This window comes from Staurois parvus, unplaced genomic scaffold (genome assembly GCF_062004578.1).
Source record: "Staurois parvus isolate SC_StPar_1 unplaced genomic scaffold, SC_StPar_1.0 ptg000151l, whole genome shotgun sequence".
Lineage (NCBI taxonomy): Eukaryota > Metazoa > Chordata > Amphibia > Anura > Ranidae > Staurois > Staurois parvus.
The window spans coordinates 18,575,228-18,593,103 of record NW_028317947.1 but is presented as its reverse complement, the minus strand read 5'-3'; positions in this window follow the sequence as shown (position 1 = coordinate 18,593,103).

Below are 17,876 nucleotides of genomic sequence, written 5' to 3'. Positions count from 1 at the left end.
CTCCCTTCTTTTCTTCCTTCTTCCCTTACTTCCGTCTGTTCTCTCTCCCTTATTTTAGTCCTTCCTTCCTCCCTTCTTTCCTTTCTTTTTTCCTTCCTTATTCCCTTCCTTTCTCTCTCCCCTCTTTTCATCCTTCTTTCTTTCCTTCCTTCCTCCCTTCCTTTCTTTCTTCCTCCCTTTTTTACTCTTTTCCTCCCTTCCTTCCCGACTTCCTTCTTTCTTCTCTTACTTTCTCCTTCTCTTTCTTCCGCCATTTCCTTCCTTCCTTCCCTCCCTCCCTCCCTTCTTTTCTTCCCTTACTTCCTTCTGTTCTCTCTCCCTTCTTTTAGTCCTTCCTTCCTCTCTTCTTTCCTTTCTTTTTTCCTTCCTTAATCCCTTCCTTCCTTCCTTTCTCTCTCCCCTCTTTTCATCCTTCCTTCCTTCCTTCTTTCTTCCTTCCTTCCTCCATTCCTTTCTTTCTTCCTCCCTTTTTTACTCTTTTCCTCCCTTCCTTCCCGACTTCCTTCTTTCTTCTCTTCCTTTCTCCTTCTCTTTCTTCCGCCATTTCCTTCCTTCCTTCCCTCTTTCCCTCCCTTCTTTTCTTCCTTCTTCCCTTACTTCCTTCTGTTCTCTCTCCCTTCTTTTAGTCCTTCCTTCCTCTCTTCTTTCCTTTCTTTTTTCCTTCTTTAATCCCTTCCTTCCTTTCTCTCTCCCCTCTTTTCATCCTTCCTTCCTTCTTTCTTTCTTCCTTCCTTCCTCCATTCCTTTCTTTCTTCCTCCCTTTTTTACTCTTTTCCTCACTTCCTTCTTTCCTTCCATTCCTTCCCTCCTCCCTTCCTTTTCTCCCTTCCTCCCTTCCATTTTATAATGAAATAACACTTAAAACTGTTACCAATCAAGATAAGGTCCGGAGGGTGCTGTAAATCTCAGCCCCAGCCTTAACCCTTTGTCTGCTGGGATAAGACCAGAGCAGCAGGTGAAATTTGGGAACTGTTATATTTTTTTGTTCCTCTCCATCGGAGCGAGGAAGACAACTGACAGCAGAGAAGGGAGTGAAGAAGCGAGCGAGGAAGGAGGAGGGGAGTGGGGATTGTTTAAATAAAGAGATTTTCTCCTCTGTTTAACTGAAGTTTAGCATCAGAGGAGAGGGATGTGGAAAGGGAGAAGAAGGATGTGATGAAGAAATAAGACTCTCATTAGCTCTGTCATTGGAATCCTTGGGAACATCAACTTGTTTCTGTACGGGGGCCCTATTTATAAAAGGTTAAAATTGACATTTGTTTGGAGAGAAGTGTTGATTTCAGCAGTTTTGTCTATTTATAATATTTTATTGCCTCGTTACAATACCTTATTATTTTGGCATTGCTGAAAATAATCCAATAAAATCTATTTTGTTTGTAAATTTTTCTTGTTCCTGTTCATTTTTTCAATGAATTTTAGAGAGAATTTATGTTGCCCAGAACACATCTGATATTTTTGGTTCAGGCGGGGAAACTAAATTGATCAGTTGGCTCTCTTCTGTTCATAATTGATTATTTTGTACGTCACCATTTTTTCTGCTAATCTTTTTGGATATAAAACCGATAAAATGGTGTTGTGCATAAAACATGAAGTGGTGTAAAAAGGAGAAACGGATATGTCAATGGTGGCATATGTGATCAAAACTGAAAACATGTGGGGGTGTTGGTCACAGGGGCAATACAGAGCGCACTGAAAGGACTATGTCCACAGTAGTGTAGTAGAAAGAAGCCCCAGTGCAATATTTGGATCCCTTAGTGTAACTTTTTTTTTCTTTTTTACCTGCAGTACTACCCCCAAAGGGGCCGCTGTGATATTTCAGGTTCTTTCCCCTACAATAATAGAGAAGGGAGTCAGGCATGCAACAACAGTCCACTCACTCGGGCTTTTTAAATAGTCCAGGAATTGTCTTTTAAAGTTCCTTGGCTAGTAGAAACTTGGGGGGGGTGGATTTGGGGTGATGTGGGATACCCCAACACATCAGGTATTGTTAGTCGAGGACTCTTCTATCTCTCAGTAACAGAAGCACAAGTACAGATAGACTGGAACGGTCCATGGGTTCACATCTGGGGACCATGAAGCAGCTTTAGCACAAATATAGATAAACTGGAACAGTCTATAGGTTCATGGCTGGGGACCATGAAGTAGCCTTGGGAACAGATAAAGGCAGACTGGGACAGTCTATAGGTTCATGGCTGGGGACCATGATGTAGCTTTGAGAATAGGTGAAAAGCAAACTGGAACAGTCCACAGGTTGATGGCTGGGGACTATGAAGTAGCTTTAGCACAGATAAACCTAGACTGGAACAGACGGCATGAAGTTGCCTTGAGGTAAAGACAGACTGGAACAGTCCACAGGTTCATAGCTGGGGACCATGAAGTAGATTTGAAAACAAGTATAGACAGACTGGAACAGTCCACAGGTTCATGCCTGGGGATCAAGAAGTAGCTTTAGCACAGGTAAAGGCTGACTGGAACAGTCCACAAGTTCATGTCTGAGGACCATGAAGTAGCCTTAGCATAGGTGTAATTAGACTGGAACAGCCTATAGGTTCACAGCTGGGAACCATTAAATAGCCTTGAGGTGCAGCACAGAAAGGAGGCTCTACTCACAGAATCCTAGAACAAGATCAGTCCATAGGTGCAGTCTCTTGTATAGTATTTCAGCATCTAGTTCAAAGGGTGCTACGGGAAAACAGCCTATTCCCCCACCCCCTCGCCCATAGATCCATTCCCTCAGGAGGGAAAAAAAACAATCTCCTCAGGGATCCAGACTATTTAACAGCAACCCAGCCACCATCTGTGCACACCTCCCCAGAGATTGGCTAGGCACTGCTCAGTATTAAGGCTGGTCATTTGAATTCTCCTTCCATATGTACCAGAAACATCTTCTAGAGACAGAGGGAAGCAATCTCCCAGCCTATGAAGCTCTGAACAGACCAGACCAAAAAAAATCCCTGCTTCTCTGATTACAGCAGGAGCCAAAAATGAAAGTTACATAGCAGCCTAACCAGGAGGATCCCCATAGTATGTACCCCCACTTTATCCCACCCACCCCCTTTAATTTGCATCCTCTCTTTTATGCCCCAAAGTATATTATACCATTGTGCATGAATTGTCAAGTGGAGAGGTGCTGCAATAATTAGATCCTCAAGAGTTGACCACAGTTTAGTGAAGCCTTCCCATGTGACCCATTGCTCAGTAATGTGATCTCCTACATGACTGAGCACAGGGAAGCCATGGCAAAGGCCATTCTTCTTCTTAGTAAGAAGTGAAGTCTAGTGATCTTCCTGCCATAATTTTTCCTTTCCATCTGGGAGTTTTCAGTATCCCCATTCTTGTTTTGTTCTCAATAATATAAAATAAATCTAAACTCAACATGGAGAATGGGGATGTCATAATGTGCAGACTCGGAAACCTAAGTGGATATATGCTTCTGAGATGCAGAGAGAATGAGGGTGCAGGTTATCAGGGCCTGCCCTGATGTCAGAGGGAGGACCTGTAGCCTTCAGGTCTTTTTCCTCTTTCCAGGCCAGGGGGGTCTCTCCTTGGGAGGACTTTTGCACCTCAGGGTGTTCAGGGGTTCGAAAAAAAAAAAAAAATTTTTTTATATATGTATATATTGCAGAGCGAATCAACTGGCTGGTGCTTTAACTCTCCAGCATCTACCTATCATTAGGAGATCAATGTGAGGTGGACAGAGCCTTTAAGAGCCTCCTTTGCCAAGTGCTGTAGTCAGGGGCGGACTGACAACTCATGGGGCCCCCGGGCAATAGGGGATCATGGGGCCCCTGTGTCCTTGCCCAAACTCAAGAAAAGCCTATGAAAAAGGTACCAGGGGCATCTCATGGGGCCCCCTACTGACCCCGGGCCCTCGGGCAGTGCCCGAGTTTCCAAATGGTCAGTCCGCCCCTGGCTGTAGTTGTCAGCTCAGCAGAAAATAAAATAATTAAACTTGACTGATCACAAAAACAGATGATTTGAATAGATCCAACAATATACGGCTTTAGCTCTGATTTGCCTATTAGTTATTGTGTTTTCTGGTATGTTGAAGATAATGGTGCAATATCCCTACTTCCGTTAATTTGTATGATCAGTTGTTTGTGGAGTTTACGTGTGTGTGTGCGTGTGTCCTTATATATATGCTTTTATTTCCATCCTAGATAATTTGATGTGATCCTGCTTATTGGACCTTCTCCGACCCCCCCTCCCTTTCCTTCCTTACTTAGAAGTCCTCATATTGGATTTCTGAGCCATGTCATGTCTTTATTTAACCTCTTCTTTTCCTACAGTTTTTTCAAAGCACTAAACCTCCATCACCTACGTATAAGTTTATAAAAAAGCTGTAAGTGGAAAATGCCAGCTTGTGTTTATATAGGATATCTGCAAGTCACATCTATCTAATCACAGATCCAAGCTCGTTTAATAGGGAAATGAGCATTTACCTATGTGAAAAGTGTAGTAGTGCATAGATTCACTTTATTAGTGTCAGACTAGTGAATAAAATTAAAATTGTTTGCCTAATTAATAAACCTTAAATGGAATTGGAATGAGATCCAAAAACTAAACACACAAAATAAAATCAGTTATAGAGAATGTCTTGATATATAAATATAAAATAAACGTATAATATATAATTGTCCACTTTTCTCTCTACTCAGCCTGAAATAGAGGGTATTGAGGCCAACTAACTCCATTCCTCTCTACCCAGCCCCTGTACCAAAGAGTATGGAGGTCAACTAACCCTAACCCTATTCGTCTCTACCAAGCCCCTGTACCAAAGAGTATGGAGGCCAACTAACCCTAACACCCATTCCTCTCTGCCAAGCCCCTGTACCAAAGAGTATGGAGGCCAACTAACCCTAACCCCATTCCTCTCTACCAAGCCCCTGTACCAAAGAGTATGGAGGGCAACTAACCCTAACCCCATTCCTCTCTACCAAGCCCCTGTACCAAAGAGTATGGAGGCCAACTAACCATAACTCCATTCCTCTCTACCAAGCCCCTGTGCAAAAAGACATACAAATGTTAAATAAATAGTTCAGATGGTGACTATGGGATTTGGGGTGTAGACCCTTAAACCTGAAGGAGAACCTGTAAATCTTCTGATTGTTGAATCTCAACCATTCCCAGAGGATTTCACACACTATATCAGATATGAATATGACAATCTTTCTCTGCCTCGTAAAATATTATTACTTCATAAGTGCAATGAATAGAAATAGACAAGCATTCTTTAAGCAGGATCCCCTTATGGCGATGGGCAAGGTAGCAATTATTTCTAGACTCTGAATGACCTACAGGTAGTCAAGAGGCTCTTCTATTTGATCCATCTCTCTCCCTATCATAATAAGCATGCAGTAGACAAAGGATAGCAACCTCTAACTACCTGATGATAATGTTCAATATATAGGAGGGCCCTACAGTGTGTTCCAGTACTGTGCTAAGGGTTCTGCTTGCTACCTTTGCAATGGTGAACAGAGCCACCAAAGGACCCCTGTGGAATACCAGTTTTTGGGTCCCCTCATTTAACTACTAGCAAGTGAGAACTAGAGGAACTGAATTTATTCTCTCTTGAGAAGAGGAGATTAAGGGGGGATATGATCAACATGTATAAATACATCAGTGGTTCATATAGTGAACTCGGTGTAGAGCTATTCACCCTGAGATCATCACAGAGGACAAGCGGGCACTTTTTACATCTGGAGGAAAAGAAATCTCCAAATACAGAAAGGTTTCTTCACAGTAAGAGCTGTGAAAATGTGGAATAGACTCCCTCAAGAGTTGGTTCTGGCCAGCTCAGTGGATTGTTTCAAAAAAGGCCTGGATTATTTCCTAGATACACAGAATATAACTGGACACTAACATTTATAGGTAAAGTTGATCCAGGGAATATCTGATTACCTCTTGGGGGATCAGGAAGGAATTTTTTTCCCTGCAGGAGCAAATTGGATCATACTTTGCTGGGTTTTTTGCCTTCCTCTGGATAAATTGTGGGTTTAGGATTATAACTTTTTTTTTATGGTTGAACTGGATGGAGCTTTGTCTTTTTTCAGCCAGACTAACTATGTAACTATATTCACACATCTAGGTAGTAGTCAGCTGTGTTCAGAGATACAAGATAGTGAAAAGGGATCTGAACACGCATCTTTCCCACATTTAATATAAATGGCCTCCTAAATCCCAGAGGGGCCTTGTGCCTAAATGGTACCTTAGGCTCCACTTTCCCAGAGCTATAATACTTCCTTCGTGGGAGGACATTAAGCAAAGAGCCATAATTCCACTTATAAGTCCCGTGCATTTACTTTGCTATCTATACAATGCCCGTCTGGAACACAAAACAGTGATTGATTATGCTTCCTTTCCATGAGAAAAAGTCAAGAAATTCTGCCATATTTTCAGATAAATCAAGACTCAAAGATGAGACTGCCCTTGCTTAATTTAGCAGTTTATTGACTCTCTTCACCACAAATTACAGCAGGATGTGTCTTGTATTATGCTGGAAGAAGAGCCAATTATCTTATGTAACAAATTAAATCGCTAGACTAAGTCACTGCACCAGGTTCAAAGGTTCCTCTCTGAAAGCATCAGGTTAGATTGTGATGAGGCGGCTGCTGAGGTATACTTTGTTACCAACACACTAATTAAGTTTCTACCTGCAGAATCCGCTCCGGACTGTGCACACAAATAAATCTATGTTCGGGTCCTTTTTTTCTTTTTTTTTACCTCCTCATGCAGCTCAGACCTAATCCACATTAAGACACCTTGGGATTACCGCGCAGCTCTCTGTGGCTCAAAATTCAGCATAATCAAACTGTGCCGGATGCGGAATGCAGCTGCAGAGGGTTAAGAAAATCGTGGAAGAATGGGGAAGGCAGTGATCAGGGGATGCCTGGGTTCACTGTGATAATATGACAGATATTTAAATAGCAGAAGACACATCTCAGTTTGTGAAGCTGAAATACGGTAATACAATAAGGAGACGGGTCATGGATCAAGGAGAAAAATAATACTGCAGAATTGGGGAGGCGAGGGAAGGGTCCTGTGAAGGAGAGGAAGGAGGGAGAGGAGCTGGAGAGAATGGAAAGGAAGGGATAGCAAGCAGTGGGGAAAAAGAGAAAAGCTGTATTTATAATTTGTATGTTGCTTCTATGTATCGCTTCATCTCCAAATTAAAAGGAAAAAAAAAGGATATTTACGTGGGCAGGACCCAAACATTGGGGCCAACTTTTTGGGCCATATCACAACTTGCAGCAACTCTGCAGGAACAAGATGGGCAGAGAAAATACTTACCTGTCTATACAGCATTTCTTGCTTGCTGACCAGATGAGCAAGGCATCACTTCCTCGCTGGTGGAAACATTGCAGAATTTTCCTTCTGATCGATAGAGTGAAGACTTGGTTATTCATCCATGGAGTGAGCAATGCTGTACAAATGGTGAGCATTTCTCTATCCCCTTTATTTACTCAATTGCTGGAGATTTGTCCCAAGCAACAGGATTTCAAGTATGACATGGCCATTAGGCCTCATTGCTACATGCAGCAAAGGGAAGGTGAAAACAGGCAGTAGATCCACGTTTTTACTGCCTTACCTACAACAATGTGGTGCAGCATATTTAATATAGCGTGTTGCGTTTGGCAGGTGGTGCTGCTTGCCAAGTATATCAATGGGACTACACTGCAACCAAGTGCCAAGCTCTGCCTGTCTCACCCTTCCGCTGTCTATTCACAGAATACTTTTTGCGAATGAGTTCGCTTAATTCGTTTTCCACGACTGGGCAAGAGGAGAGGAGGGGCAGGGAGAGCGGCTGCAAAAGACTCTACAGCTGCTGTATCGGAGACCCAAAGGTCCAGTGTCAGAATGTGTAACACCTTGTTGGACCTAACCCCTTATAAGCCTTGAGCTTGGTCTATGATTTCTATGCTCGTAGGTTTCTCCTAGGATCAGGATATTGATTATTTCTTCTTGCTTCCATAAAGTTTTTGTCAGTAGTTAGTGTGAGAGGTGACAATGTATGAGTTATGAATATGTATCTACCATAGCCAACCACTGAGGGTTTAGTTCCAGTGATGGAGCAACTTTCTAGAGAAAGGTCTTTCCCCTACTGGACTTTAGCCTGGGAAGGAAGCTGCTGTGAAGTGGTATTTTTGTTCTTTGGCCTTGTTCTAAGGGGCTTGTGCTAAGGCCTAAGGAACTTGGTAAGTCAAGCAGTTGAGGAATAAGCTGTAATACTTACCCTGTTTCTCGCTCCAACAGCCTTCCTCCATGCTGTGTGACCGAACCCCTGCAGATTCTTCTTTAAGGTGTTCTGGCTGGTGGTCATATGCAATCACATACAATGCAGGGCCAATAGTTCTAAATGGTATGTGAAGACAGTGAGAGCTCACCCATAACCCCTAGTGTCGGAGAGTAGAAAATGAAATAAAGTATTACAGCCTTTTACTTTTCCTCCAGCCCTAATGGGGTTTATTAACTAAAGCTGGCTCGCTCAGAATCTCGTACCCTTCTGCTTGGAAACCAATCAACTGCCGTGTTTTATTGCTAAAACTTAACTGAACAAGCTGAAGTTAGAAGCAGATTCCGCTCCGTGAGGACGTCGAATGACGAAACGCGTAGGGCAGGGCTTAATGGATGTGACGTGAAGACGTTCCCCAAGACTGTCGGCTGTTCATCCGCGGTGAGCGGGGTTCATCCTTTTGTTTGTGAAGGCTGTCATTGCTGGTGACACCATTTTTGTAAATTTACATTTAGTTTTAATAAATTTTTGGTTTTAAAAAACGTACTGCACCATCATGTCCTTTCTTTATCCCTGAGCTTTGCTACATTCTATGAGGAAAGGATGATCATTTGATTGAAAAGGTTTTTTTATCTGTGCTGGTTGGCTTCCTGCAGAACATTGCTCCCATACTTTGGATATTCTCCACAGATCATCGCTCCCAGAGCAATAGCGCTTATGCTGATTTATAATTTGATCAGCGTATAGCTCTAGTGAGTTTATTTATTTTATTTGGTGGTGGATTGAATCACGGTGTTATTGTTTGAACACAGTATTTCAGTATTCATTTACTTCTATTGCATCATGGTTGGACTTTACACAGAAAATATGGACACTATGATTGATTATGTGATTTGAATATTCTTTTATTTATATATATTTTTCACTTATATATTATTTTGAATATTTGTTAGTTAATCCAGCGCATTCCTATATTTATTCTTTTTTCACATACCTTTTTTGGGTTAGGTTTGCAGCTTGAGTTTGGTTTAATTTGGCGCTTTTCTTATTTTTGAATAGTTACCGTGAAAAGGTGCATGAGGTTCTGATTGAACCAGGTTTAGGAAATCTTCCTCAATGAGTATCTCACCTGTAAGGGAGTGGGTTTTTTTTTTTGTAATTCCTGAAATTCAACTTTTATGATAAAGGTGATGCTTTACAGAAAAATTGTGGCTTGCACATATAAAAAGACACTAAGAAAAAATGTTTGATATGTTTAAAATCTCTATGTGGCTCACCAGTACACATATACATTAAAAGTGTCTTATAAGTTGACCAAGGGCAAGGACTACTCTTGTTTGTACATGTGATGGTCTGCAGTGTAAACTTTTCATTTGATATTAGTACATGTCGTAAATCCCTCTTACCCAGCTTGGTGGCAGAATCAGGTTAGATGTGAATATTATTAAGTTTTAACAAAAAAGAAAACTAATTATCATCTATTAATATTGGTCTCATAAACCATTTCACAGTCTATAAAATACTGTTATTCATACAACAGCTGGTGTGATCATAGGCATGATAACACATATCGTTGGATATCCACACCCCTATGGAGACTATATACAGATTGCTTTGTCACAAAAGGAGATGGAGGAACATAGTATTTTAGAAAAGCAGCTTTGCATTTCGGGATGAGTTTAATAGCTTTACAGCTTAAAGAAGACTCGTTGTTGTTGACCTTTTAAAATATTTTAAGTGCATCTAATGCCAAAACATTTAGATGGAGTAGGGTGGGGTTCAGGGGCGGACTGACAAGTCATGGGGCCCCCGGGCAATAGGGGATCATGGGACCCCTGTGTCCTTGCCCAAACTCAAAGAAGCCTATAAAAAAGGTACCAGGGGCATCTCATGGGGCCCCCTACTGACCCCAGGCCCTCAGGCAGTGCCAGAGTTTCCAAATGGTCAGTCTGCCCCTGGTGGGGTTAGAACCTCTATCGAGTTTATATTGCTTTGTCCCTACTGGGGAGATTCACCCTCTCTTTTTTTTTCTTGCTGTCACCAGCAAAATCAATGGGACACCCAAACTTTTATAATTGTCACTGGAATGGGAGGTGATGAGTAATCTTCCAATGGAGACATCTATTCTTCTGAAAACAGTCTAAAGCTGGACATACACTAGCAGAATTTTGTGCAAATGTTTTCATTTTTTGGAACATTCGTTCAATTTTCTTATTTTTAGTAGGGTCATATCAAAGATCATTTTGACTGCAGTGAGAAGAAAATTTGAAGGAACAGAATGGAAGTGTTTTCTTGAATAAACAAATTTCTAACTGTGAATGTGGTTTTCATTAGGTAAATTCAATTAATTCCAAGACCAAACATTAAAAGCAAATTAAATTTTGAAGTACTTGTGAACGACATTTGCCAAGTCTCTGGTGGCATTATGGAATATACGAACAAGGTTTTTTTTTTTTTTTTTGCACAAACGTTTGTAAGAAAATCTACAAGTGAATGGCTTAAGACAGGGCTCATGACAATTTTCCTCTAATTTCCTGTTGTGTCCCTGGGGCAGAACATCTGACAGTTGCTGCACACCCCCACAAAGCTTTTGAAAGTGCCTAACAAATTCCTATGCTTAAAGTATAATTGATTGCAAAACTTTTTTTTATCTTTAGATTGAGTGAAGAGGGATTAGAATGTCTGTCAGGTTTTTATTGGTCAAACCAAAGAAATACAGAAAGGAGACCAGGCCGGACCAAAATTTATTGAAACAGTCCAACTTAATTTTAATTGTTGATAAAGAGGTCATATACAAACATCCAACACGTTTCGGGGGCAACACTGCTCCCCCTTCATCAGGGCTCAATATAAGATAAAGCTTGGAAGGACTTGACGGAAACCGTGACTTCACATATCTGTATTAAGAGTATTGAACTCTCACCATGCAGTATTTTTCCTTTTCATAGACAAATTTTATTCACTTGCAATGTCCATTGGAACTTTGACTTCTTCAGATTGATTTAGCCATAGTTGGTTTTAATGTTGTCCTTTTAAACAATAAATACAACACTGTAAATTATTCCTTGGGCTCGGTGTGTTGAGTGTTTTCTCCTAGGATTGCGTTCCAGTTGTATTTCCAGCTGTACTGAGATCAATATCAAAATCAACTATGACAATCTTCCACATGGAAACAAATGAACATTTGCCGCCGGACTTACTAAGGTGCCCGAGGATGTGTGTATGCATGAAACACGTCGGGTGGAGCCTTACGTGCTGATGTCACCCCGCCATTCCAGATTGGTGGTCATCTTAGTAAGTCCAGCCGCAAATGTTTGTTTGTTTCCACATGGAAGATTGTCATAGTTGGTTCTAATATTGACCTTTTAAACATTAAATACTAAACTATATATTATTCACTGGGTTCCGCGTTTTCTCCTAGGATTCTGTTCCGGTTGTATTTTCAGCTGTACTGAAGAGCGATCTATGGAAGTCCCTTATGATTGGGTTATAGGCTATTGATCATTAGCCTTCTGGTGAGTGCATGGTGGTGGAGGACCTTGCACTGTGGATTGAGTACACTGGGAAGATTATTGGAGATCTTTATAGGACTTTTCTTCCTTTCTTGGGGATAATTTTTTATGGACTTCGGTTACACATAATCACTGGCACTTTATGAGCACTATCAAATTGTTTATTTATATGTATTTATTTATTCATATATCCACTGTTGTATTTATGGACACTTTGTGCATTATGCAGATATTTTAGGGTAATTGTCACATATATATATATTGTTGTATATTTTTTTATGCGCTGGACTAGTTTAGTGAAATAACATGCATTGAATAAAAGGTCTGCATGGCATCCAGGGGAGTAGCATTTCAGAAGGAGGTCATCAATGACAATAAAGTGTATTTACATCTGAATCTCTACACTTACAAGCATGGGTAAATGTTTGTGAACCTTTAAGCAGGCCAAAGATGGGTGGAAATTTGGCCAGTTCAGCAGGGAAAGGCTACATTTCCAGTAACATGTTGCCCTCTCTGCATGGCAGAAGTCAATTTTTTGATCAACGTCTGTCAAAAAGACAGAAAAGCTACCTCTCTATGGCCAGCTTCAGGCACTTTCTGGGTTTCTGCAAGAAAGGCTCATACAAGATGTTATCTAGTGTTCGCATTGTACTTAGAGGCAGATTTTGGTGACCCCTGCTCATTACGTAATAGCCTAGCTTCTTTTATTCCTTTACAATAGGGCACCTATTCAGGCCATGTCCAGCCTTCAGTCCACTTGCACCCCTTGGCAGATCTCATAACCCACCACTCTGACAACTCTAAAATCACGTATTGTCCATGGTGTGTGGTCTGAACTGGAAACCCAAGTGCAGAAATCTCTATCGCAGATCAGGCCAGAGATGGAAGAAGATTATATATGGTTTGATCTGGTCACATCTGCCCAAAACTGATATATCAGTGTTGTCAGGATATAACCTTTTTTTGTGGCAACTTCATAACCTGAAACAATTGCAGCAATTTTCATGCTTAATGAACTCATGCTGTGCTGTCTGTTTCAATGGAGCTGTAGCTTTAATCAACACAGTGTTGTATTAATAAAGCAATGCTGTGGCCTTTTCAATGTAAATATCACATGTCTCCACTGCTATTAAATTAGGAGGAGGTGGGGTAAGGAGATTCATCACCTGGGAGAAGTTTTTTGTGTGTACCTTCAGAAAGGGCAGGTTGTCCTCCAGGTCCACAGAGGCTCAGGTGAAATTTCATTCCGGTCATGTCACTGCGTCTCTTCTAACAGATGTGCCAGCAACGCAGACCACAGAATACAAATCTACAGATTCTCCAAGAGTGACTGTGATCAGCAAATTTGGTAGCCGGCGATGTCAGCATCCAACATATAAAGTGTAACTTTAGTTTTGGCAAGAAAATCTTTTAGGGCATATGTCCTACTCTTTTAAAGTGTATGTCCTACGCTACTAAAGAGTATGACCTACTCTATTAAAGTATATGCCCAGCCAAAAGTTTAATTTATTAAGTAGAGTATGGGAAGCCTAGAACTCTTGTTAGATTTGTATTTCCAGATATGAGATTGAAGCCCCACACCATAAGTTTAAAGTCCAAATACAAGTCTATTCCAGCGTAAAACAAAGAAAAAGAAGTTGTACTGTATCTATTGTACTCCTCCACAGTTAATGTAGGGTGCTCTAGCAAATTGGTGAATGGTACTACACACTCATAGGAAAAGAAGGATCTTCACCAGCAGAACTTAGTATAATGATACTGTTACCCTTTTTTCACGTAAAGTGGGGCTTTCCAAAGTTTCAGGGCTAGTTTACTATCCTTCAAACTTTGATGTGACCAATGTGGGTAGAAGATGCCTGGAATCAATGGCAGTAAGCCATGAGCCATCACTGGTATTAGTGTGAGGAAGTGTGTCCCATCACTGGTGTCAGTGACCTTAATAATGCCTCATAATTGGTGTCAGTGGGAGGAATAGTGCCTCATCATTGGCGTCAGTGGGAGGAATAGTGCCATGTCATTGGTGTCAGTGGAAGATATAGTACCATGTCACTGGTGTCAGTGGGAGGAATGGTACCTCATTGTTGGTATCAGTGACAGAAATTTTGCACCAGTGTCGTTGTTGATGGGGGGAATAGTGCCTTGCATTGGTGGGAGGAACAGTACCAAGTTGTTGATGTCAGTGGGATGAATGGTACCCCATTGCTGGTATCAGTGGCAGGAATTATGCACCACTGTTGGTGTCAGTGGGAGGAATAGTGCCTTGCATCGGTGGGAGGAATAGTGCCATGTCATTGATGTCAGTGGGAGGAATAGTGCCATGTCATTGGTGTCAGTGGGAGGAATAGTGCCTTGCATCAGTGGAAGGAATAGTGCCACGCTGTTGGTGTCAGTGGAAGGAATGGTGCCTCATTGTTCGTATCAGTGGCAGGAATTATGCACCACTGTTCATGTCAGTGGGAGGAATAGTGCCTTGCATCAGTGGGAGGAATAGTGCCCTGTTGTTGGTTACAGTGGGAGGAATAGTGCCCCATTGCTGGTATTAGTAGCAGGAATTATGCACCATTGTTGGTGTCAGAAAGAGGAATAGTGCCTTGTGTCACTGGGAGGAATAGCACCCCAAGGGCCAGATAAAAGTAACCAAAGGGCCACATCTGGACCCTGAACCACAGTTTGAAGACCACTGACATAAAGCAAGAGGTGTCACAAGTTGATGTTTCGGGGCTTCACAGGATCAATTTTTCAAGGTAAAGGAAAAAGGGATTCTACAAGGTCCTGAAACATCAGCTTGTGATATCTGTTGCTTTATGTGAACAAAGAACAAGAATATCATCATACCAAGGTGTGCCAGTAAAGAGCCTTATTTTCCTATATATACAAAAACCCAAATGTTTCAAGGGCAGAACACCTATTCGAATGAGTGTCAGCTCTTGTAAGAACTCTTCACATTGTGTTTTCGGAATGATTCAGCTTCATAATATAATGCTATTATAAAATCAAACAGCAAGCAGTTCTTTTGGTCATATTAGTAAAATTGCCATGTATGACCCAGCATAAGGGCCTGGGTCAAGACGACAAGCCCTGGCCACACCTGAAATGCATTTTTGGAGACCGCTGTAATTCTCAAATTCGTCCATCAGATTGGGCAACCGATTGATTTATTCTGCCCTGACTGATTTGCTATACTTGAGGAAAAAGGATAAAACCTTTAAATTAATTTTCCTAAAAAAAAAAAATAAAAAAAAAAGCTGAAAAGCTGTTATGCCATCCCTGGGCCAGGCACAGTGCCAAACAGTAAGGAAATAACACAGCGCAATGAAGTAAGTAGGTTGATGATAGCACGTGCAAATGTGTTTTCCTGTTCTGTTTTCCACGGTATGTCTGTTAATTTTTCCATCATTTCTCCACATATAACCTATTCAGGCCATTTGCAATGCAGAAAAGAGGAGGTCACACTGCATATATGGGACAAGATATGTACTTACCCACGTAGCCCTGGGTCCTGAAAATCAGGTGGCTGTGACTTCTGACGTGGAAGTGGCAGCAGTTTGACAGCAAGGTCAGGGGGGAGTCACAATACTGTGCCAGGATTTCAATCAGGGTGGTCAGTATGTAGTCCACTATCAGCCATGGGGCTTTAGAGGTCACAGGTCATTGCACCAAAGAGCATATTGTTGGAGAAAATCAATCTGGACCCGAAAGCTGTTTAAAGAGTATCAAATTTTAATTTGATTTGCAAACCAAAAAGGCTAACATGTGCAACAGAAAGTATGTGTCTGCCTACCATTCTGCACGTTTTATATTCTTCTCAGAGGAAAAGAAGAAAAAAGGAATTACTACTGGCAGTTAAAGTGATACTAAACCCTTGTTTTTTTTTTCTTTAGTTTAGTTTCAGAAGAGGAGGTCTACACATACCTATTATGTGTAGTCCTCTCCTTCTAAAATGTCCCTGGGAACACAAAGGCAAATGTCACCACCTCCCAGTTTGCAGGTGTCTTCTTAGCTAGCCATGTGCTAAGGAGACACAAGTGCATGCGAGGAGCCAAGTTTTGCGCGTGTAGCACTACTCCCTTAGGAGTTTCAGAAGATTTGGGTCCCCCCAATAGTCCTGCACAGCCAGGCAACACGTCTTTTCACATACATTTGCATCCAAGAGTCAGTAACCAATCCTTGAGCTTATTTTGATGTTTAATTAGGGGATTTTAGAACTTGGATGGGGTAAGGGGTGTACGGAATGCCCAAAAGAACTGAGGAACTGAGGACAACTTCCTGAACTTTGCACAAATGGGGTAAGGGGTGTATGGAATGCCCAAAAGAACTGAGGAACTGAGGACAACTTCCTGAACTTTGCACAAATGGTTACAGCAACAGTCTGTTTTGGAGAGCTAGCCAGCATCTCCTGTAGTACCACCTCAGACCCCAGATGCTCCTCTGTCTGGCTGCCTGAAGGAATCCCTGAGCAGGGGATCCAGTGCCTGTCACTTTCAGAAATAAGACAGTCCCAGGTGGTGGCTAATCTGGTTTCCCACCAGAGTGCTACTTCCCCTATCTGGCTCAGGGGGTGCAGGTCTACTCACTCAGTCCTTCTCCTGTGCTGCTAGTGAGTCGATGGCTGCTACCAGGCCTTCTAGCTGTGCAGCTCTTTCCCTGCCTCACAGGTGGTCTTCTCTCAGGAGGCCAGTAAAGTCCTGAGCTTTCCTCCTTCCAAGCTCCTCTGCCTGTAGGTGAGCCCCTCTCCATCTGGGCCCTCCCACAGACTCCTGCCTTCCTGCCTTCCAGCCTCACATCCTTCTCTCATCTCCTGCTCCCACAATCCAACTCTCAAACAGACCAGCCACTCCTCAAATCCGCCCACTGCTTCTAGACCTTTCTCCCAAGTTTTAGGGGGAAATTCCTCTCAGCTCCGACCCAACTTAGAACCTGTTAGCTATCACACCCAGGCTGCTACTCAGCCCTCTTAGCTGACAATTGAACTAGAGCTCCCCCTAGCTTACTAGGAGGGTGCTACATGTGTGTAGCACTACCCTCGTAAGGGCCACTGGATTTGATTTGGGTACCCCTATGCCAGGGGTGGGCAAACTTTTTGACTTGAGGGCCGCAATGGGTTCATATATTGGACCCGGGGGCCGGACCAAGAGTAGATATAGTAATTCATCCCCCATAGTAATTCATCCCCCATAGTAATTCATCCCCCATAGTAATTAATCCCCCATATAGTAATTCATCCCCCATAGTAATTCATCCCCCATAGTAATTCATCCCCCATATAGTAATTCATCCCCCATAGTAATTCATCCCCCATAGTAATTCATCCCCCATATAGTAATTCATCCCCATAGTAATTCATCCCCCATAGTAATTCATCCCCCATAGTAATTAATCCCCCATATAGTAATTCATCCCCCATAGTAATTCATCCCCCATAGTAATTCATCCCCCATATTAATTCATCCCCTATAGTAATTAACCCCCAATATAGTAATTCATCCCCCGCGGGCCGTAGTTTGCCCATTGCTGCCCTATGCACTGCCAGGCAGCACTAATTTTCCATACTTTGCACACTGGAGTCAAAGAACAGGCCTTGTTCTTGGTTTTGTGATTTAATTAAGGGGTAAGAACTTGGATGGGGTCTAGGGGTATATGGGATGCCCAAGGATCTGCAGAACTTGAAGACCAACTCCTTAGCAACTACAGTGCTCAGCATAAATGAGTACACCCCTACAGATTTGTCAGAAAACCTGTACATTCCTTTCAGAACCAACATTTTCTATGGGAAACTATACTACAAAATACTCCCACAAATGCGCGCCATTGCATTGCAAACAAGATTTGTTAATTTGCACACACAAAAAAGTATTTTTCCTAACAAATTCATTCAAGACCATGTTGCAAAAATGAGTACACTCCAATAAAAGTCTTAGGAGCAAAGTGCTGCTGGTGTCGGGGAGCTGCATTTCGTTGATGGTATCATGAATTCACAGAAATATGCTCTATATTGAAAGAGAAGATGCTACCATCACCCCCTCATTGGTCTCCCCTCATCGGCTGAGACACAGAAGCAATAGCCATTGGCTTCTGCTGCTGTCAGTCACAGCCAATGTGGAGGGAGCCAAGGGCGAACTGAGCCATAGAGC